The 8,088-nt window shown below is 42.3% G+C and overlaps 1 pseudogene; it reads left to right on the top strand.

Annotated features, from left to right (window-relative positions):
• Positions 3,079 to 3,937, top strand: Gm7859 (predicted gene 7859; annotated as a pseudogene).

The following is an 8,088-nucleotide window of genomic DNA, read 5'->3' as shown; positions in this document are numbered from 1 at the left end:
AGAAAGGGGAGGGAAGATGGGATAGGGGGTTTCCAGGAGGGGGGGCGAGAAAGATGATAACATTTGAAATGTAAATAAAGAAAATAATCAATAAAAATTATTTTAAACAAAGAAAAGAAAAGAAGTAAGCTTAGAACTCTTCAAGCTCAAACAGTCCTTGTTAGATTTTGGATCTGGTGTGTTCACCAAAGGTCATGTGCTAAAGGCTTGGATTCCAGCTCATGGCCTTACAGCAAGCAATTAACTCATGAATGAATCCACACATGAGTGGGTTCATAACATGGCATGCCATTGGGAGGTGATAACACTTCGGAGGTAGTACCTCGTTGAAGAAAGCAGGTCCCTGGAGCCACACAAGTGTGTTTTGTCTTCATACCACAATTCTCTGGTTGCAAGAAGTGAGTAGCTTAGCCTTTCCATGCCTTTCCATCAAAATGTATTTCATCAGGACAGGTCCCAAGAACAGTGGAGCCTATGTTCAGTGAACTGAAACCTTTGAAACAATGAGCTAAAACAAACCTCTCCTCTTTTAAGTTGATCTCCTTAGGTATTTTGTCATAGAGATGAGAAATGAATTAATATAGTGTCTTAGTCAGGGTTTCTATTCCTGGACAAAACATCATGACCAAGAAGCAAGTTGGGGAGGAAAGGGTTTATTCAGCTTACACTTCGATACTGCTGTTCATCACCAAGGAAGTCAGGACTGGAATTCAAGCAGGTCAGAAAGCAGGAGCTGATGCAGGGTCATGAGGAGACTTACTGGCTTGCTTCCCCTGGCTTGCTCAGCCTGCTCTCTTATAGAACCCAAGACTACCAACCCAGAGATGGTCCCATCCACAAGGGGCTCTTCCCCCTTGATCACTAATTGAGAAAATGCCCTACAGTTGGATCTCATGGAGGCATTTCCCCAACTGAAGCTCCTTTCTCTGTGATAACTCCAGCCTGTGTCAAGTTGACACAAAACTAGCCAGTACATATAGTATATGCAATTATAAACATTAAATTTTTTTTCATATATTCTGAACACACTCCCCACATTTTATTTCCTTCCAAATCCTTCCTGCCTCTCCAGTCATCCAACTCTTTGCCCTTTCTTTCTCTCTTTAGAAAACAAACAGGAAAACAACAACAAAAACTATCCAGCATCTTTAAAAAAATAACAACAACAACTTTTAAAAATAGACAGTTCTTACTTCTGAACCCTACTCTTCTCAAATTCCTGACTCACATTGCTGCAGACTGCCTCACTCAGGAAGACCTTCGCAATGCAGTGGACAGAAGGAGCTTGCAATCATTGCCCACTGCCTTCTAAATGCTGAGCACCTAAAGCACAGGGCTTGCTCATATCCCATCTGTAAGCCCTCTGCACCTCAACCCTGCTGAGCATTACAGGTACTCAATAGAGCTGCCAAAATTAAATATATCAAATATAACAAAATGTGGCTTTTGCTAACTCTTCATTGCAAGAGAGAGAGGAGAGAGGAGAGAGAGAGAGAGAGAGAGAGGGAGAGAGAGAGAGAGAGAGAGAGAGAGACTGAAAACGTGACCTTGCTACATTGTGGTATGTCTGTCAAATTTGATTAAAAGAGTAGAGGCAACTGCTCACTGCACTGTTTGTCCTGGGACCAATTTAGCAGCACCCCAATGTTCTTGTTTCTGCTTGCCCAAAATTTTTGTCATGCATAGGTTTGAATATTCCACACTATGAACAAGTGCCAAGCCCAAATCCCAACTCTGTCACATGGTTGCTGAAGTCCTTGATTAAGTATTTGTTAGAAGCACAAATAATAGATCCGAGGTACCATGTAGCCTCCAACAGATAGAGCAGCTCATATGGTTGAACAAAGATGGACTCCATGTGGCCCTGAGAGTTTCCCACGTGTAGCCTCCTTCTCCAGCATAACACTTTACCCTCCACTTGCTCCAGTGTCTGTCAAACTAGTCAGCTCAGTGTTCAGCCGACCAGCGTCTGCACAAAGAGATTAAATGGGGTTTGGGGAACAGGGAGATTAGTTTCTTCACACTACCATCATACGCTTACCATCACAGTGACACAAATCCACAGGAGCAGTCCTGGCCAATGTGCCACATAAGTGACTTGCATAATCCCATGTTAAAGCACAGAGTAGATGGTGCCCACTATCTCAGCATTACATTTTCTCTACTACAGCTTTTAAAAACGCTTTTATAAATTGTATTTGTTTGCTATATGTATTGGTGTTTTACCTGCATATATGTCTGGTCACAATATGCTTGAGTTACAGATGGCTGTGAACTGCCCTGTGGCTGCTGGGAATCAAACGAGGGTTCTATGGAAGAACAGTTAGTGCTCATAACCACTAAACCCTAGATCAACATTTTTTTTCCTGTTTCTGTTATATTTATTCTGAAAACGTCTGAAGAGTATTTTTATGAGTGGGTTCTCAGGTGTGTTAAACGGAGAGAAGAACTATCTTTCTAATAGTTTTTTCTAAACCACACTGAACTCACAGTGAAATGCTCATCATGTGATGGGTTCAGTTCCTACATTTTGTTCTTTAAATCTTTGTGACAGTGACTCTTAGAGTGAAAGTCAAAACAAACAGAGCACATTAGGTTGTTGAAATGGGATTATTAGATCTAGAAGGTTTGACTGGCTGGGTCACTTCATGAAGGAAAGCTTCCCTGGTATGTCTCTGTAGCCTAACGTGAGGACACATTCTATCTTACCTAGGCCAAGATCTCTAGTGTTGGGGGTTATTTGTTGCTACAGGATACCCTAACCTTATCCTAACTATCACATAAACACAATGTTTATTAAGCGTCTATGAATGTCGGCTTTGCACCAGGCATTTAGGATAAATGATAACACAGTCACTTGTCTGTCTTGTTTTCATTTAGATAATAAATGAAGAAGCTCAGGAGCAAGCAGACAATTACTGCCCGGTGTGATAAATACTCAACAGCAATTTGCTCTGAAAGAGTAGAGCACAGCCTTACTATGGTCTGTGGTCAAGCAAGCTTTCTAGAAAAAGTAACATCTGAGCAATATCTGAAGAAATAATACTACTTCGGAGAGGAGGATGGCTGTTTTAAAAATGAAGTGATGGCGGCGGCCGAGCGGGCATGGGGAGCAGCGGTCGGTGTAGCCCGGCTGTGCAGGTGGTTCTGTCATGTAGCGACTCCACACACCTTTAAGAAACAACCTCTGCACCAATATGTACGGAGACCACTTTTCCCGCTGCGCGCATCCTTGTGTAACATGTTTATTCAAACACAAGACACCCCAAATCCCAACAGCTTAAAGTTTATACCAGGAAAGCGGGTTCTTGAGACGAGGACCATGGATTTCTCCACCCCTGCTGCAGCTTTCCGCTCCCCTCTGGCCAGGCAGTTATTCAGAATTGAAGGTGTGAAGAGCGTCTTCTTCGGCCCAGATTTCATCACAGTCACAAAGGAGAATGGAGAGTTAGACTGGAATTTACTGAAACCAGACATTCATGCCACAATTATGGACTTCTTTGCATCTGGCTTACCCCTAGTGACCGAGGAGACGCCTCCGCCTCCGGGAGAAGCAGGCTCTGAGGAAGATGACGGAGTCGTGGCAATGATTAAAGAACTGTTAGATACTAGAATACGGCCAACTGTGCAGGAGGATGGGGGCGACGTGATCTACAGGGCCTTTGAAGATGGCATTGTGCGGCTGAAGCTCCAGGGCTCCTGCCCCAGCTGCCCCAGCTCCATCATCACCCTGAAGAGCGGGATTCGAACATGCTGCAGTTTTATATTCCAGAAGTGGAAGGTGTAGAGCAGGTGATGGATGATGACGAATCAGATGAAAAAGAAGCAAATTCATCTTAAATAATCTGCATTTTCTTTGGCCACAACCATTGGACTTATCTTTACTGATCCTGTAATTATAGTCTCTGCTATGGAAGTTTATTAATAAAAGGTTTCCAAAAAAAAGTGATGTGCTATGTAGCATAATGGTATGCCTTATGCCATGGTCTGTCCTTAGTACCAGATGTCGTGTCTCATCTTAATTTTCCAGGGATTTTTTTCTTCAGTCTAGCTTCCACCTTACCTGAATTGTACCAAGTGCTGTCGTCCTCCCTGAAGACTCAGTGTCATCTTTAGAGACAGTACAAAACAGGTGTGAGTCATTCCATCTCGTGACTTAGAGAATGTGTCTAAGCTACTGAGTCACAGAGTTGCACAGGCACAGAACATTTGGATGAAAGACCAAAAAGAGAAGGAGGGAGAGAAAGAGAGAGGAAAAAAATTCTCTTCTTGGCACACAAGATATCTTGAAGCAAATTTATAGCAGGCTGTTAAATTCAAAGCCTCTGGCAAGTGCCATGAGGTAACACATGAGAAATTCAAATCCAGATTCCCAGTGGTAAAACTGAAAAGGAAATGTCAGGGCGCCTGTCCAAAGAGCCTCATCCACACTGCAGTTGCAACGAAAGTCAAAGTGACGGAGAGAGGAAACCTGCAGAGATGTCTGCAACAGTGCATTTTGTGCATTTTGGCCTCTGTGGGTCACCCCAAAGCTCCAGGAAGTATTTCTTACATTGAGATCCACTCCTAACCAAGGGACCACAGAGAAGAGGGCCAATCACCAGTTTCTTGATGGAGCCTGCTTAGAAACCTAGGGTTTCTTGGAGCAAAGGCCACAGGAGCTTTTTCCAGAAACCAGTGAGGTGACGTGTGACATTTTTCATTGAGAGATGGCCAGAGAAGGTACCTTGAAATTAATAATATAAGTTGTGGTGAGATGTCATTATTTAAAAAGTCAGAATTCTAGCAGTTAATAAAGGAAGGGAAGGAGACATCTTCCAAAATGCAGTTGCTTCTATCTGGTGTGGGGGACTTTCAGAGGCTTTTGTAAATGTAAGATGTCTGAAGTATCCAGGAATGTCAATGGTTCTGACAGATCCTGCAGTGACATCCAAAGCAGATCTTCTCACTTGCCCCTCTCCTCTCACCCCTTCCAGTCCCAGAGAGATAGAAATGGAAAAAGAAGTTGTCATTCATTAAACAGTTAAAACACAAGTCAGATATTGAGAAACCCACCACAGAGGTCCTACCTTTCCCCACCACAGGCTCTTGCAAACTTATCTATGCCCAAAAGAATGAAGAAGACTCACTATAAAATCACCCCATTTGGGCTAAGATCTTTGAGTGGGCACTGGAGTACTAAATCAAGACAATGGCTGGAACTTAAAATGGCTTAAAAAGCTATGAGTGAGTTTGCATTGTTTTTATTAGGGGCATGAAAAGGTGGACCTACTGCATAAATTTCAAAGAGGTGACTGGGGAAAGCAATAGAGGGTTGCTTTAATTGCTTTTTCAAGCTGTGCTTTTTTGACCTGCATTTTATGGATGCTATTTCATCACTTATAAGCAGCAAGGAGCAAAGATCTCTCAAAATTACTTCAGCATAAGAAATGTTAAGCGTGTATCAATTGTACACTATCCATTATCCTCCACTTAGGATGTGAAAGTCCTTTGTGTTTTCCTGATTTTAGCTGCCTTGAGTTGCTAGTGAAATATAAAAAATATCTGTCAAAAATCTCTTTTGAAAAAAATGTATATGTGATTCTTCATGTGGGCACGTGTGTGTGCAGGTGTAAATGCATGTAAAGGGGGGCACAAGCACATGATGGTTCTAAGTCAACCTTGAGTGTCCTTCTTCGGTAGCTGGTTTTTGTTGTTTGTTTTTGATTAACAGTTCTTCGTAGATTTTGTATATTGAGTCTTGACCATATTGACCTCTTCCTCTACTCCTTACTTGTGTATATCCTTTGTTATCTACCCAACTTTGTGTCCTTTTTAGCCCACAGATTAATGCATCTGGGGTTCAGAGATAGGATCTCTCACGGGGATGTGGGTCTTGAAGATTAGGCTAGCCCATATGATCTGTGAGCCCCAGAGGTCTTCCTGTCTCCACCTTCATATCACTGAGCTTCCAAGCACACATACCATGCCTGGGTTTTATGTGGGCTATAAGGGCTTAAATTCAGATTCTTGTGCTCCCACGGCAAACACTTTATGGACCTGAGCTATATATTCAACCCTATATTCTTTGTAGTTAATCTTGTTATCACTAACTCTAACACCAAGATGATAGGGACTTTAGTGTGTCAACCAGGGATTCTCACCCAGGTAGGTTTCAAGAACTAAGTCCTAAGGAATGAATGCAGCAGAATGAGAAAATTATGTTATAGACAACTGCCTCACTCCATCCTGGTCCACTCTGAAGGACTCTGTACTTGACCAACTGCGACAACTGAGATATAGCTGAGTCCTCTTATGTGTCCCTCTCTTAACTCTCTCTTACTACATGAACATTGAAATAGAAGCAGGAACAAACATATATCATACACATATACACATGTATGCAAATGATGCACTCATGCCAACATACATGCATGTTCGTAGACCTACACATAAACACACATGCATACACAATGATAATGCAAAAACCACCTCTCTCGCCTTAAAGAATGGTTTATTCTAGAGTCAAATTTGAGTGACCATGACCCAGGACACCAATTTAGTTTACTCTAAATTCCATGTTTCAACATGGGAAAAGTTTCACAATGTTTTATAGTTTTCAGACCAAAGACCAGTGTAAAATACATTGTTAGCTATAGCAGAGGGGTAGTCACAGAAAGGAAGGTTTCAGCACCCTCAGATGCTGATGCCATTCTTAACTTTGGGACTGGTAGAAGGTAATGGTTGGCTGACTTAAGAGATTCCAAAAGGATTTCTGTCTGTTTGTTTTGGCTTGGCTTTTTAATCTATTAGTCACAGAGTTGGTTGAGGAATGACTATTCATGGGGCTAAAGCTAGTTTAAGATAAAATAATTAGTTCTGGGCCTTCACCATCACAATCTCTCCACATCACCATAACTGTAACCAGAAAAATCAGCCTTGCTCTACAGACACAGCTTTGTCCCAGAAACTTTTGTTGATGACACTCATTCATACTCATGTACACATACATGCATGTGAACGTGCGCGTGCACACCCCCCCCCCCCTACACACACAGAGCTTTCTCCTCTTTACAACATCAGAAATTACATCGGTGTCTGGAAGGGAATGGTTGATTTCTTTAAAAGTTAAGACTTGAAGCCGGGCGTGGTGGCACACGCCTTTAATCCCAGCACTTGGGAGGCAGAGGCAGGCGGATTTCTGAGTTCGAGGCCAGCCTGGTCTACAGAGTGAGTTCCAGGACAGCCAGGGCTACACAGAGAAACCCTGTTTTGAAAAACCAAAAAAAAAAAAAAAAAAAAAAAAGTTAAGACTTGAAAGGAAGGGTATTTGTGGTTACAGAGAAGAGCAAAACACATCTACCAACATTCCAAACCTACATTGCTTTATTAAGCAATTTTTCCTTTTCAACAGCGCCTCTCTCTCTCTCTCTCTCTCCCCTTCCCCTCCTCTCCCCCTCCCCCTTTCTTTCTCCTACCTCTCTCTGTGTTTCCCTCTCTCCCTTCCTTCTCTTCTCTCCCTTTCCTTTCTTCTCTTCATTGCCCAAATTCTCTACCAAATCCCTTCTCTTTATATAACTTTTGCCTCCTTTGTCCAAAAAAGATCCAGCTTCAGCCCCACCTGGCTACTTTAAGGTTTTCTCTACCCCTTGCAATTTCTTAGATCATCCCACATAATGTGTAAAAGGTTATCTCCATCCTCTTTTCTATATGTAAGTAAAGATTGCCAGTGACTCCACTAATTTAGTAAGTCTGAATTACCCAAACCTCTTGGATTTTAGTCCTACTAACAAACCTATATTCTCTTCTCCATCCATTCTTGTCAATGATGCACTGTATGCATGGCCTCACATTGAATCCAAACTGTATAAAAAAGATATGGTAACTCATGGAAGCCAATCATTTTTTCACATTTTCATGTGAGTGTAGGTTTGCATGTGTGTGGGCACATCCATATGTGTGTGGGAAAGCAGGTATCCATGTTAGTATCTTCTAAAGCTGGAGTTATATGCAGACCCTCAAACTTAGGCTCTCATGCTTGCACGGCAAGTGTTTTGATCACAGAAGCATCTCCCAAGCCCTGGCTTCTTATTTTCAGTGTGTACATGG

The sequence above is a fragment of the Mus musculus genome, chromosome 15 (assembly GCF_000001635.26).
Source record: "Mus musculus strain C57BL/6J chromosome 15, GRCm38.p6 C57BL/6J".
NCBI lineage: Eukaryota > Metazoa > Chordata > Mammalia > Rodentia > Muridae > Mus > Mus musculus.
Note: the sequence above shows the minus strand (reverse complement) of the source record. Positions and strands in the feature narration are given on the sequence as shown.